At 52.7% G+C, this 15,709-nt stretch overlaps 1 protein-coding gene across 2 annotated transcripts in view; it reads right to left on the bottom strand.

Annotated features, from left to right (window-relative positions):
• FARS2 (phenylalanyl-tRNA synthetase 2, mitochondrial) overlaps nucleotides 1-15,709 on the bottom strand; it is a 312,032-nt gene that overhangs the window by 207,817 nt on the left and 88,506 nt on the right. The gene's annotated exons all lie outside the window — the stretch shown is intronic.

Genomic DNA, 15,709 nt, shown 5'->3' with positions numbered 1-15,709 from the left:
CCCCAGGCTGACGGGAGTGATCCCCAGGCTGACGGGAGTGATCCCCAGGCTGACGGGAGTGATCCCCAGGCTGACGGGAGTGATCCCCACGGTATGCTACTGGTAACTCACAATTATTGGCAGTTACTGGGAGAGGGGAGAAATTCAGATCGCATCCAGCTCTCTGCATTTGTGAGTTTCTGTGCATTTCAGACTATGGAGGGCAGTGATCTGACCACAGTCAGAAAGTGCTCCCTACCCAGAGGGTAGGGCTCCAGGGCCCCGGGCAGGAAGGCTAGCCACAGTCAGAGAGACAATGCTCCCTGCCCAGAGAGCGGGGCTCCAGGGCCCCGGGCATCAGAAAGACAGTGCTCCCTGCCCAGAGGGTAGGGCTCCAGGGCCCCAGGCAGGAAGGCCAGCTTTGTCCGCCTGGGCTCCCTGCCTCCCTGCACAGCCACAGGTGTTGTAGACACAGCAGAGCAAAGCCCTCTCCAGCTTGGGCAGCCCTCATTCGCCATGCTCAGGAAGGATAACACCCAGGCAGGCCCAAGGAGCGGGAAGCTGAGTTGGGCCAAACCAGGGCTGAGGGAAGGGCCCCAGGGGCCCGGGGTGGGTGCAGATGCATGAGCCGTGCCTGGAGCTGAGCGGCCCTCACCGACAGCCACGGGCAGAGGACCCACGACAGCCATGCGAGGCAACGGCAGAGGACCCAAGCCTCTCTCCATCGTGACCTGGTGCTTCGCTGGCACCCGAGAAAGCGCCATCAGCATCGGGGGGCTTCTCACCAGGCTGAGTTCAGTGTGCAGAGCAGATGAGCGCCCAAGAGGCTGGAAATGCTTGTACATAGAGGGAGAGGCCTGGAAGCCCTGAAAACCACAACGTTCTTCCACCTCTCTCGGCGACACCCCCCAATGTCCGGTCTTCGCTGAGACATCCACGCACGAGTTTTTTAAATTTTTCTTTGACTCTTTTTCCTTGCTTCTTACAGGAAGGAAAACCATAGGCTTACTTCCACCTCTCAAATCCAACTCTCCAAGAATTCGATTCTATTTATTTCAGGTCATTAAATTTTCATCACGTCCAGGAACTGGGTGCTTCAAGGGATTAAAAAATAAATAAATAAAACACACACGGGCCCTGCTGTCAAGGAGCTCAGATCTAGAAGGTTAAACACAAAAATCCTCACATGACGCCAGAAGGTAAACTCCGGGAAATACGAGAGGAGAACGAGTCACAACGCAACCAGTCCTGCGGGTCGGGGATGTTCAGGGAGTCCAGTGAGCCGCAGAGGAGCCACACACGGAGGCCAGCTCTGCCCTGGACGGTGTGGACAGTGCAGGTGGACAGGGGTTGGGGCGGGAGGAGGCGGCTCCGGGGCCCGAGCGTCAGAGGGAGCCGTCGAGCCGACTGTGATGGCGCGGCCACGTCTGGCGGGGGACGCCGGCCGGCAGAGGGGGTCCCGGAGCTGTGAGCGGCCAGGGGAAGGAGGCTCACGCCCACCCCCGTGACCATGGGCAGGGAGGGAAGGGCGAGGACAGTGGCTCGAGGGCCGGCTGGCAAAGCAGGTGCTCGCGGCCTGTAGGGCAAGGGGTGGGGGATCCCAGAGCACTTCTGTGCCGTGACCGGAGCTTAAACCAGCGGCAGGAAGACCCGGGCCACGGCGAGGGGGCCTCTCAGCCTCCCCCGCCTCCCGTGCTGTGAGTCAGAACGCTGGCCCGGACGTGGGGACAGACGGGGCAGGGAGCAGGACGAGGGCCACCCAGTCCTCGCCGCTGGTCCTCGCTTCCAGCCGTGAGAGGTGGCCCCTTGGCCCGGGGGTGGGATGTCCACTGGTCACCGCACCACGGGGCTGGCTCTCCAGCACTGCTGCCTGGGGGCCCTCCCGCCTCCCCAGGCCCTGCCCCAGCCACAGCTCTCCCGTCGCACAGAGGAGCTGGAGCCGACTCCACCTTCACATGCCCGGAACTCGGGCCATGGCAGGGCGGAGGGCTGGCTGGGCTGTGCTCTGCGGTGCCCCGAGGGCCTGGGAGAGTAGCTCACAGTAGGGGCATGATAGACATTCATTCAATGAATAAAGCTGAGACTGTGAACAATCCTAAATGTCCTCTCCGGCTCTTCCTCTGACAGATGAGGACACGGAGGGGCCCCAGGACCCCCCGGAGCCAGGCAGCTCCTCGGTCAGCGCTGAGACCACAACCACCCCCGGTCTCCGGATGCTGAGGGTGAAGGTCTTGACAATGTCCCACGAGTCACCCCTGGTTTTCCGCTTTTTCAACGCCTTATAATTGAGAGCAGTGAGATTGGAAAGCAGCAGTTTACAGACCGAACCTCCGTGACATAGAGCATTAAGGTAGTAAACACCAGCAGGGAGCTGGATGGGGGAGACATTCTGATTTCAGGCCAGTGAAAGGCGAGCAGTGTCCTGTGCTTCTACGGCTCCGCTGCCCAGAATTTCTGCGACTGCCTCCATCACTCTGCTTTGAAACTGCTCCGTAAATCACATCAGACGTTCCTCGACTACCACCCTCACTGCCAGGCCCTCCCCGCTGGCTCCCCGGAGACCAGCACGTACCCAAGCCTCAGAAAGCTTCCCTTGGCACCCAGTGTGTATATGTTTTGAAAGGCAACAAATAGAGACTTGTGTCACCTTTGGAGTGGCTTTTTGGAATCTTCTGCAGAGATTTAAAATCAAAACGCTGCTTGGGAACCATCTGCAGAGTAAGAAACAAATAACCAGTAAGCAATAACCAAGAGAGTCTTCAGTGAAGACCGGAGCAGGGAGCCTCTCGAAAGTATCTGTGATCCGGCCCCACACCAGGCACTGCGAGAGGCTGGGGATGCTGGGCCGTGTCCTCGTGGTGCCTAGTCTTCGGGAAGAGCTGAGTCAGGGATACAATCACCATTGGTCCATTGCCATGGTGACACGGATGCTCCCGAGGACCAGTAAGTACACAGGTGCTTCAAGTATGTCCCATGGGGTCCTCTGCTAGGCCAGGCTGGTCCCAGCAGAAGGGCGGGCACGTGGAAGAACTGAGAGGCTGGGGAGGCAGGAATGCCAGGGACCACGGAGATGGGCTTGGTGGGGGCAGAGGGGCAGCCGGGACCAAAGCCCAGCAGGACTTCACCCTCCAAGCATCGAAAATTCAAAGATTATGAAGAGACTATAATGATGAAGACCTGACTGGTAAAAGACCCTCTCTCGAAAAACAAGTGTTTGTGCTTTCAGAACAGTACCAATGTATGGCAAAACCAATACAGAATTGTAAAGTAAAATAAAAAATAAATAAATACATTAAAAAATAATTAATTAATTAATTAAAAAAAAAAAGAACAGTACCGACCACTTGAAATCAAAGGATGGAAGCTAGGACATAAGGATGGTTGGCACAGCATTTAGGAGACGGCACAAGCGTGTCTCCAGGCACCTGTGGAACGGAGGGCGTCCTTGGTAACCCCAAATGGCGCTGACTGAGCTAACAGGCACACTTCTATGCCAAAAACAAACTGGGGAACATGATGTTTCCAGAGACTGTACCGAAAATCAAAATGTGTTGAAAGAATCAACTAATGACTCAATTCCCAATTTAGTGCACAAACTAAATAATGAAAACATTGAGGCTATCACAAGCTCATCACTCCTTCCCAGACTCCCTGTGGCGCACCCAGCCCACACCAGCCTCTCCGTCAGCTGAACTGACAGACATCCTCGAAGGTCTCAGCCTACGGCCTGGAACACACATTCCAGGTATTCATACCTAGGCTGCCCACTGGGACAGTGAGCTCCTCAGGGAATTCCCACACCCGTGTACCCCCCGGGGTACCGGGTGACCTGCCCTGCACAGCGGCGGCTTGCCAGTGTGGACTTGTCAAGTGACCAATTGGTGAAAGACAGAAAAGGGGATTTGGGAGTAATCTGTGGATTTGGGTTAGAGAGATCTTTCACAATTAACTTCATTATATGTTAAGCAGAGCAAATAGTATCATACCAGTAGGAAAAAAGACCAAAGGATGTAAAAAAAAAACCCATGAAATTCAACTGTGTTAAAGACGTCCCGCTTCACAGGTGTGGGGGTATTTTCTCACAGTTCTCTGTGCCCAGAATATTGTGCTTTCCTTAAAAAAGGGGGGGCAGCTTTTGTCTTGCAGACATTATGCTACAGACCGTGTTAACTGACCGTGTTTCCCAACTGCCTTCCCCATTCGGCAGCGAGAGCCAGGTCTACGTCTTCTTACAGCAATGGAGACGAGCGTGTTTCCTGGCCCCAGCCCTAGCCCAGCGTCCCCACTTTCCTGTTCTCGTTTTCTTTTGCCCTTTTCTCCCTTGGATTTTTAACCAGATGCATCTCTTTCTGTAAAAGTCACTGTTATCTCCCAGCCTTTGTAGAATTGTTACGAATAAATCTGAATGATGAGATAATTAGGCGCAGGCTGCTCCAGCATCCCGCGATTCACTCTGCTGTGGAGCCTTTCTTTGATTATGGTTCCTCAGACCAAGGCAGCTGACCCTTAGATAAGGTGATTTTCAACCGAAGCCACACAGAAGGGCCTCCCTACCACCCAGAAGAGCAGGCGGGGGTGGCGTGATGCAGGGCACGTCTGGTGCCTGCCCTCCTCTGCTGCTTCCCCCGGCTCCTCCGCTCTGCGTGACGCCGTCTCCTTCGGGCGTCTCGGGGCTGTCAGCTCTCCTTCCTCCAGCCTCCAGAATCCATTTCCTCCCTGGATTTCTGCTGCTGAGGACGTAACTCATACTCTCACATTTCTCTCCGAGGCGACTGGAAGACACTCCCAGACCACTCACTGCCTCCCATCCCTGCTCCATCGAATCCATCCTTCAGTACAGACGTGGGAAATCGGCACCAAAATGCGTCCCTCCATCCACGCTCGACATCTACCCAAGTGCGAGGCACTCAGTCGTGTCTGATTCTTTGTGACCCCCTGGACTGTAGCCCTGCAGGCTCCCCTGTCCATGGGATTCTCCAGGCAAGAACACTGGAGTGGGTTGCCATTTCCTCCTCCAGGGGATCTTCCCGACCCAGGGATCGAACCCGGGTTTTCAGCACTGCAGGTGGATTCTTTACCATCTGAGCCCCCAGGGGAGCCCAGATGTGTACTGAGCACCTACTGAGGTGAGGCGTGTGTGAAGCAGGGAGACCGAGAGGAAAACAACAGCTCAGGAAGAGTCTGGAGGCACAGCGGGACCCAAGCTCCGCCGGAGGCCACGCGAGCGCCAGGAGCCCTGGACAGAGTGTGCGCGGCACTTCTGGCTCCCTGCAGGGGCGTCTGCAGGGGAGAGCGGGGTGAGCGGGGGCCAGAGGGGCAGCCATGGCCGGTCAGGAAGGACCTGAGGGGCCACCAAGCTCTCCGCGTGACCTGTTTGGGAACCCCCAGCGTCCCTGTCTGCCCCGCGGCCCTGTCTACCCTCCTGATCATTCCGTTTCCAATCCTGCACCACCCCCTGTGCCTGCGCCTCAGGGACGCCGAGCACCTGGGCCCTCGACCTGAGCTGAACTGTCCTGATTCCATCAAAGACACCTGCGCCCGCTGAAAACCTGCAGAGCATCTGCTCAATACCTGTGACACTGCAGCCCCTCACAAAGGGTCCTACCCTCAAGGAGGTTAGGGTCTCAGGGAGAAACTGGCAAACTGAATAACTACCACGCAGACTCCGAATAGATTCCATATACAGCGGATTCCACCGCATTAATCATGACCATGTTAGCCCTCGCTTGGCTTCTCTTAATTCTAAGAACAACCTGGCAGGAATGCGAAGCTCATAGGAGCCTGATGCCCTGGAGACAGATGTGGTCCACACCCCCAAACACAGGGCCAGGGCCGCAGGATGACGAGGGCCCACTGGGCATTTCTCCACGGAATATACAAGAAAACGGGGGGCTCGAGAGCCCCAATTCTTATGACAGTTCAAGAATCATTACACTGACTTCCTTGAGAATTAAATACGAAGCAGAGCGTGTGTCGTGGAGATGGGAATAATTGAATTTTCATGAAACGCAATGTAATGTTTGTTCATTCTATGTAAACACATACAGATTGCGAGTAAGGCTAGATTAATTCCTTCAAAGCACACTGGATTTCCACAAACATAATGAAGCTGCCTCTGGTAATAAAGCCTTAGAAGTCAACATCTGAAGACATTTTCATTTATTTCACTATACCTGAAGTGACAGGATAAACACGAGATGAAAATATAGGACTTTTATATGTAAATTAATCCAAAAGCAACTTTTCTAGGAAATAGACAAAAAGCTCAGAATGAAAGTAAACTCTGAATGCAGATCTAGGAACAGCAGTGACCCAGAAAGTTCTGACGGCACCTCCAATCACATCGAAAATACGCCGTGACTGTCGGGGAGCAAAACTCGTCCCAAGGCCTTCCTGAAGGGGAGCTGAGGCGGACAAAGTGAGGGGAGTGTCTCGACCACCTTCGAGGAGAATCCCTGGGAGCTTTTCAGAAAAGCGCAGAAACAGTGGAAGAGGCAGCCCAAGAAGACCCGTGGAGTGACTGCTCGAACGAGTCCACGTCTGCCCTGGAAACCACTGGACCACCAGGGAGCCCCAGGCCCGCTTCTAGAGGCGAATCCCGCAGGCAGACTGGTGCACGGATCGTGACACGCCCACAGCGATTCACTGAAACACCGCTGAGGACGGCAAGCTCAGAAAGCACACAGAGTGCCTGTCAGCTTAGCACCAGTCACACACCGAGTGGCTCACATGCGTGGTGTAGACAGACTCTCCAACATGCAGAGACCTCCAGAAGCTTACTGACGTGGGAAAAAAAGATGTAGAAAAATATAGCACAGAGCGCCACCTTTATCAAGAAGGAAAGAAAAAGAACGCACGCTTGCATCTGCAGTAAACACTGGAAGGACCTGGGGACCCCCTGCTGGTCCAGGTGGAGACTCGGTGGTTCCACTGCCCGGGGCCCAGGTTTAATTCCTGGTCAGGGAACTAAGATCCCACAAGCCTCAAGGCGTGGCCAAAAAAAAACCAAAAAGAAACTAGAAGGATCCAAATAGAAAAAGAAAAAAAAACAAAAGTGAAGTCGGCGGAAGGGAGAATACACACAGAGTCACACACAAGCGAGGAAGCGACCTGGAAATAAATAAACTCACATCATAAATGCACGGTCGTCTCCTATTCGTCTCCCCTCAGCCCCCAAGGACGTCCCCCGGGCACGGTGGCCCCAGCCTGAAGCCCACCCTCCCTAACCTGTACGCCAAGGCCATCACCCCCGGGCCCTCTGGACCCACCACCTGCACCTACCCCCCAGTCACACCACAGGGCTGTCCTCAGAGATCTCCCCATTCAGAAGCCCTGCCTCTGCGAGAAGGCCTGACCTGTCTCTATCCTGGCAGAGTCCTGGGCAGCCTTCAGCATCAAGGTCAGACAGCAGCTTTGCGGGGTACGGGACCCCCGATAGCCCTGGCTGCCAACCCCCTGCCCCCGCCCTGATGACCCACCAGGTTCGGGGTCTGCTTGGGACTGGACCCCTCATTAGCCCACTGGCTCTTCGAAGCCTGGGGCACTGTCCCATCCATCTGCACTTGCCAAGCATCTAGCTTCCCAACAGATGCTCCCTGCCTCCCTCACCCTTTCCTCAAAAAACTAGTGACGAATGCTTTGCCCTCCTGGGGGACAAGCGCCTTTACCTAACAAATTTTGCTTGTCTGAATAAGGTCCTCAAGGTGACAGCATTATTAGTCATGAATGGGTCCGGGCCCTCACGCAGACCTGCATCTGCTTCTCCACAGACCTGGAGGAAGGACGAGCCCAAGGACCCCTTCGGGTCTGGCCTTGGAGGCACAGGTCTCTACTGTACCCCAGGACCCCGCAGACCCCCTCCTGCATGCAGTCATGCTGCTCCTCGTCAGGAAGCAGACAGGCCTGGGCGCAGGGAGGACCCGGGGAGGCCCGCCAAGGGGAGCCTGAGCCACCATCCGGAGCCCCCAGCACGTGCACGTCCTCTCGGAGGGAACCCAGGTTCCTTAGGGCTGGCGGCCCACAGCATCCAGAAGAGCGCTCTCTAAAACAGGAGTAAATGGTCAGCTCTTTAACCTCCGAGGAGATCTGCCTCCTCTTCAAACCTCCAAGATGAAGGAAGGAGCTATGCTGGTTACTAAGGTAACTGAAGGTACCAAAGCGGGGCGGGGTGGGGGGGCGGGGTGGTGGTGGCGAGAGAGGCCACTGGAACCCGCTGCGGTCCTCTGGAGGGCGCACGCTGGTGAGCACACCCGAGTTCTGCGTGTCGACAAAGCCTGGGAGAGCTGCACGCAGGACCCGCTGCCCCCGACAGGGTGCCGTCTTCACCACACCGAGGTCGGGCCCTGGGCGCACAGACCCAGAGGGGACCCTGGGGCCCCTCCCTCCCCCACGGCGCCGCCACACTCCGTCTAGACCGTGCGCCTGGTCTCCTGCCGTTGAAGCTGCATTTCCTGGGCTCACTCTCAACAGCGCTTCAGTCTCAACCGCGAGCTCCCACCAAGGTGAGAGGGCAGGTCCTTGTCTCGTCCTCCACGCCCTGCCAGGGCGGACCTCGGCCTCCACCTGGTGCCCGGCCCGGCTTCTCCCAGTGCTCCGCGCTGACCTGTCTCTAAGAACCTGCAGTGCAGCCGGCCCACCTGGTGCCCGGCCCGGCTTCTCCCAGCACTCCGCGCTGACCTGTCTCTAAGAACCTGCGGTACAGCCGGCCCACCTGTGTGTCCGGCCCCGGCTTCTCCCAGCGCTCCGTGCTGACCTGTCTCTAAGAACCTGCAGTGCAGCCGGCCCACCTGGTGCCCGGCCCAGGCCCGGCTCTTTCCCCGGAAAGATCCCCTCCTCACTGTGCCATCACAGAGCCTGCTCCACTTCCTGGCTCAGGGCCCGCGTCACGGCCCTGGGTAAGCCTTGCCTGTCTCTCGAGGAGCCTCCCCCTCCTCCGACTGTCACCACAGCCCCAGGGACACAGCTCGCGACCTGCCGTCCCTGCCACCGGACTGGGTGCCCCTCGGAGGCAGAAACCCCTCTGTGTCCGCGGCCCCTTGCGTGGCACCTGCCAGGCCGATACTTCACAAACATGTATTGAAGGAGCAGATGGAGGAGGGACAGGCTTATCTAATACCTGGAAGCATCCAATAATGGGTTTTGAGAGCTTTCCCCTCCTAATGCCTTCAAAACCCACAAACCCTCCATTTCTAGGACTCTGTAGACAAATAGCCTAAAATACCAAATGAATGTGCTAAATTATGAATGTTGATATTGGCTGCTTCCCTTCACATTGAAGGCACTCCTCAAGGTAAAACTGAAGAAGAATTATCTTACCGTGCTTTGTCATTACTGCCCCAAACCACACCGGTGCAGGCCTCCTAGTTCACAGGCAACCCAGCAGCCGATGGACAAGCGTCGCTCCAGGTGTCCTGGGGGCGCAGCCTACAGAAGGGACCTTCTCTCGGCAGGACTCTTGAGTCCCGTAGGCATGGGCTCTGCTTACTCGCCCAGCTCAGAGACACTGTCCACTAGACAGACACACGGCTTTTCCAACTCACTCTGTCCCACACTTCGCTGAGTAGCCAGTCTTCTTTTTCCTGTGTTTTGTTGTTCAGCCACTCAGTCGTGTCCAACTCTTTGCAAATCCATGGACTGTAGCCAGCCAGGCTCCTCTGTCCATGGAATTTCCCAGGTTAGAGGACTGGTGTGGGTTGCCATGTCCTTTTCCTCCTTTTTCCTATGAAACCCCTAATAATATGAGCATTCTAAGTCATATGGTCTGAGAGATGCTACACTTGGTCAACTCCTGAATTACGTCCATTAAAAACACAATTTGAGAATCTGGCCTAAACTTTTGCCCAACGATGTCACTTCCTTTTATCCATGGGCATGACAATATGGCTGCTGCACAAAGACACTGCTTCCAGCCTAAAATGCAGAAACAAATCTTAAAAAATAACTTAGCAGATTGTGTTTATCCCCACGGTGCCATAAATAATTCCTAAACTTCCAAATTGCCTCTTTGCAGGGGAGAAAATAAAACTGCGCCGTCGAGTAGCAGCGCATCACTGCCTGCCTGCAAAGCCGCAGTGACTCTAGGAAGCAAGGGGCTCGTAAATAGTTTAAATAAAATTCAATTAGATGAGTATCCTTTTTACGATTTTTTTGACAGTCTTAGAGAGTTTCTTTAAAGGGTCTGGGGAAGAGACCTGATTAACCAACCAGAGATACCAGAAGCCAGTGCTACGCAATTTTCAATTGTTGTTGTTTAGTCGCTAAGTCCTGTCTGATCCCACGGACTGCAGTGCCCCAGGCTTCCCTGTCCTTCACTCTCCCGCAGTTTGCTCAAACTCATGTTCATTGAGTGGGTGATGCCATCCAACCATCTCATCCTCTGTCGCCTCCTTCTCCTTTTGCCTTCAATCTTTCCCAGCATCAGGGTCTTTTCCAATGAGTCGGCTCTTGGCATTAGGTAGCCAAAATATTGAAGCTTCAAGTTCAGCATTAGTCCTTCTAGTGAATATTCAGTGTTGATTTCCTTTAAATTGGCTGGTTGGATCTCCTTGCTGTCCAAGGGACTCTCAAGAGTCTTCTCCAGCACCACAGTTTGAAATCATCTGTCCTTCAGTGCAGTTTTCCACGTGGTGTTTTAAAACAAAACACATTGCCCTGTGGGTTGTATTAATACTACACACTCTGGCTTGTTTCAAGGTCAAAGTTATTAAAGTTAGTCGCACAGGCGTGTCTGACTCTTTGCAATCCCATCGACTGCAGCCTGCCCGGCTCCTCTCTCCATGAGATTCTCCAGGTAAGAGTACTAGAGAGGGTTACCATTTCCTCCTCCAGGGGACCTTCCTGTCCCAGGGATAGAATCTGGGTCTTCTGCATTGCAGGCAGACCCTTTACCAACTGAGCCACTAGGGAAACCAACTGGTCTGTTTAGGAGACCAAATAATGGGATCCAGGAGCTAAAAGGAAACCTGGAGGTTATATCATCTAAGACCCTCATTTTATAGGTGACGAAACTGAGACCCTCAGGACTGGCCCACGATTCCCAGCACAGCGCATGGCAGGGCCTCAAAATGGTTGAAAATAGAAAATTAAGTCCACACCGATGGAGGCAGGACAACTGCTTTATATCTGCTAAATATCCAAGACCTTAGATGATGAAAATAAGACACAGGGCGGAATCTCTGCTTTCCAGAAGTCTCCTGTGGATGGAAATGATGCCACAGATGGTATGTAACATATACTACAGCTGCAAAAACATCAGAAACATATATACAAACTACAGCTTGAATCAGGTTACCAAAATATTTGCTTTTGTTACAACAGCAGAAATATTGCAAGGGATGGCATGGATTCTAAGCAGGATAAGGAAGAACTGCAAAATATACAAGGAAACAAATCAAATTCTGTGCAAATGGTATAACTGGAGTGCTCAAGCAAGCTCCAAGCTACGTCTCCTAGTCAAACAAAGGCGTCCCAGAATCTGCCTTCCAAACCCCAGAACTGTCACAGAGGGTGGGACCAAGTCTGACAACATTAGGAGAGAGAAGGAAGATGCTTGAATGTCATTCAGTATTCAGAACCCCTACATGAAAACTATGAATGATACAGCAATAATATCAGAGACTTAAACCACTAGCATCAAGCATGACAAGCAGAAGGGTTATCTTTACAGAACTTGTCAACTTACACCCACTCACATTCCCTGACGAAGCGACTTTTTGGGAGAAGGACGTTATAGAAAGAAACCTAAAGCAACTCAAGTAAAAACGACAGATATTCCATTTCTGAAAGAGCAACTTAAAGAAAGAAAAGAAAAGCCACAACCTAGAGAATATAACTGTAATGTATAAAAGTGACAAATAATTAGCTTTCAAAATAAATGAATTCCTACCAGTCAATTAAAAACAAAGAAAAAAATGAGCCCCACCCAAAATGAGCAAAAGAAAAACTGTATGTGTCAAATAAATATATTAAAATGTGATCCACCTCAATGGCAGTTGCATGTAAACAAGACCACAGTGAGAGACTGTTCTGGACTCACCAGACTAGCCAAATAAACTGAACTAAGCCACATGCTGGAGAGGGTGTGGAGCAACAGGAGCTTCTGTGGAAACTGGCCCGGCTCCTCGGGAAGCAGCCTGGTGAGGCCAGCAAAGCTGAGACGCTGAGGGCCTCCTGGTGGCTCAGCGGGAAAGACAGCGCCCGTGATGTCGGGGCTGCAGGGAGACGCAGGTTCAACTCCTGGGCCCGGAAGATCCCCTGGAGAAGGATACAGCAACCCACTCCAGGATTCTTGTCTGGAGAAGCCCATGGACAGAGGAGCCTGGCGGCCTGCAGTCCAGGGGGCTGCAGAGAGTAGGGCTCTGCTGAAGCGACTTGGCGCGCAACCAAGCTGTGCAGAAGTGCTGACCCAGCAATTCCACAGCTAAAGAAAACATAACTCTAAGAAACTCTTAGTCCTATACATGCAAGATATACAAAAAACGTGCACAAGTAGCATTTGAAACAACAACAAAAGAATTGCAAACAGTCAAATGTCCATTAAAGAGCAGATGAATAACCTCTGGCACATTCACCCACTAGAATTTGAGCAGCGAAAAATGAATGAACTGAAACTCCACAGAGCGGAGCCTCACAGCACGGTGTGGAGGGCTACAGTCCTCGTGAAGAACTGCAGGAAAGGACGGGCAGCGCGATTCCACTTGTTAAAGCACAAGAGCCGCGGAAAGTTCACTTGTTTACGAAATGCAGAGAAAAATCAAGGTAACAACACAAAATTCAGAACGGGGAATGCTCACGGGGCAGGGGAAGTGCTAACGGGGGGGGGACACACGGGGGCTTCGACCTGTATGGTGTCCCAACTCTTAGCTGAGTGACGGACCCTGGCCTGGCTGATACAGTAAAGGACGGGAAGACAGGCAGAGACAAGAGAGGGGAGATAAAGTATCGGAATGAAGTCTTTCCGTACAGGGTAACTTTAAGGAGAAAATTATTTTTTAATTAGGGAGACTTGAGCACGTCATGGCAAAGAGTCAAGAATGAACAGGAAGAACAAAGTCGGACTCACACGTCCCGATTTCAGAAATTACTACAAAGCTAAAGGAATCAAAACAGTGTGGATATCAGACTTCCCTGGTGGTCCAGTGGTTGAGAATCTGCCTGCTGATGCAGGAGACATGGGTTTGATCCCCGGTCCAGGAAGATGCCACGTGCTGCAGGGCAACTAAGTCTGTGAGCTGCAACTACTGCTCTGCAGCCTCTGCTCGGTAACAAGAGAAGCTCGCCCGCGGTACCTAGAGTAGCCCTGCTCTCCACAACTATAGAAAGCCTGTCCACAGCAACAAAGACTCAGTGTAGGCAAAAATAAATAAACAATAACAGTAAGGACATGAGGATGGGAACACAGGCCAACGGAACGGAACTGAGAGTCCAGAGATACACGCAAACGTCTATGGTCAGCTGACTCTGGACAGCGGGGCAGAGACCCCTCAGTGAGAGGTGCTGTCTGTTAGACCCCCACTGGCCTACCCGATGGACAGGCTCCCTCCTCACACACCCCAAGCCCCCCCAACCAACGGCACGTGAGTTCATGCTCTGATGACACAGTCCCAGACCTCAGGCCAAGATTTACCGGGAGAGGTCACCTCTCACCATTTTCCATGTCTTCCAGCTTGTCTGTCGCAGAGCCTCACGCAGACAAGGTGCCAATTACAGGAGCGGCACGTCTGTTCACGTCTGAACAGGGACACACGGTCTTGGTCTGTGCCACCTGGGAGCCCACCAACTTAGATCGGTAACACTGCGTGATACAACCGTGTGCAGGAGCTTAGCAACGGTACCAGAGAGAGGAACAGGCTGAAAACAGGGTCGCACTTGGACACGGAAAGAAGCATCAGGCGTGTCAACTGCGCGTCCAGGCAAAGATCCAGGACATGACCCCTTGCGAACAGAAAGCTTACTTATGCTGGGATCAGAGGTTACCTTCTACCCTGCGTGCAACCAGGACGAGGGCTTGGCACCACCTTCCCCAACTCTGCCCACGGCACCTCTGTTACAGACACGCGCCACGTGGCACTCTAACCATTTCTGTTTGTGTCTGGCTGTGCGGTGCTGTTTTCAATGGCCAGGACAACGCTTTTTCGCTTTTCTACAGCCTTAGAAGTAATTCAAGAAATATTTGACAAACAAATGAACAAAAGAATGATTATCTAAAATTAGAAAACGTTCATGTGCATATTTATAAGGTTTTTTCCCCAAAGAGTCAAGTTTTAAATTTTAATGACGAGGTAAAGAAAGTGGTTACGTTTTAACGTAACCACTTTCCCAGGACGGAGCCTTTTCTCCTCCCTGGCCTGTGTACAGTCTTCTAAGTCTCTCAATAAACGATAAATGCCTTCCAGGCATGATGACAGCCCACAGTCACCCAGTGATGTTTCCGTGCTCCTGATCTGTATGGTACCTGGAAAGAGGCGGCCTGAGTCAGCCCAAAGGGAGGTAAGTGTGTAGTATTTGGACACATGACTCACTGCTGTCTTCAAAACAACTCCTCAAGGGGAAAACAATCAAGTCATCAGGACAGCAGTCGCCGCCCACATCACAATTACCAGATCTCAGCAGTCGGAAAGCAATGGTGAAGGCGCTGTAACTTAAGGGAGAAGAAATAAAATTCTCTCAGCTATCCGGAAGAGCCTAATCTTAGTCTGTGCACAAACACACACATACGCCACAGTCAGCTTAAATGTGTCATAAAGTGTTTTCACTGCCTGTTCAAATTAGCAATCTAATCTTATGCATGTAATTAAATGCACTTGGTCACAGAGATAACCCACGTGGGGGCAGGGCCCCTCTGCAAGGGAACGAATCACCACAGGACAAGCAGAGCTTTGTTCGCTGTTGCTTTGCTTGGTTCCAGCTCTTCATTCTATGCTCAGCAGAGTCATTTATTTGAAAGGACTTATAGCCACTTCAGAATCGTGTAATTTACTACTGAGGCAGCAGATATAGTAACGGACTATTGTCAGCAAGATCTGGGCAAGCGGTGCTGCCAGCCATTCAATCCTGATCACCTTTTGGAGGCTCCAGAAGAGGGAGAGTAACAGCATCCGCCCAGAGCTTTGCTGGCAAGGCCACGTGGAAGCAAGCCTCCAGGGCATCTCGTGAGCTGCTGGCACCCGCAGGGGTCACTGTCCCGACAGCCTCTCCGGTCACCACGCGTCTCAGCATTAGGCAGCGCCTTGAGGAAAGCTATGCCCAACTGAGACAGCATATTAAAAAGCAGAGACGTCACTTTGTCAACAAAGGTCTGTATAGTAAAAGCTATGGTGTTTCCAGTAGTCATGTATGGATGTGAGAGTTGGACTATAAAGAAAGCTGAGCACATAAGAATCAATGCTTTTGAACCGTGGTGTTGGAGAAGAGTCTTGAGAGTCCCTTGGACTGCAAGGAATCCAACCAGTCCATCCTAAAGGAAATCAGCCCTGAACATTCATTGGAAGGACTGATGCTGAAGCTGAAGCTCCAATACTTTGGCCACCTGATGTGAAGAACTGACTCATTGGAAGAGACCCTGATGTTGGGCAAGATTGAAGGCAGGAGGAGAAGGGGACGACAGAGGATGAGATGGTTGGATGGCATCACCGACTCGATGGACATGAGTCTGAGCCAGCTCCGGGAGATAGTGAAGGACAGGGAAGCCTGGCGTGCTGCAGTCCATGGGGTTGCAAAGAGTCAGACAAGA

Source organism: Oryx dammah, unplaced genomic scaffold (assembly GCF_014754425.2).
Source record: "Oryx dammah isolate SB20612 unplaced genomic scaffold, SCBI_Odam_1.1 HiC_scaffold_11, whole genome shotgun sequence".
Classification (NCBI taxonomy): domain Eukaryota; kingdom Metazoa; phylum Chordata; class Mammalia; order Artiodactyla; family Bovidae; genus Oryx; species Oryx dammah.
Note: the sequence above shows the minus strand (reverse complement) of the source record. Positions and strands in the feature narration are given on the sequence as shown.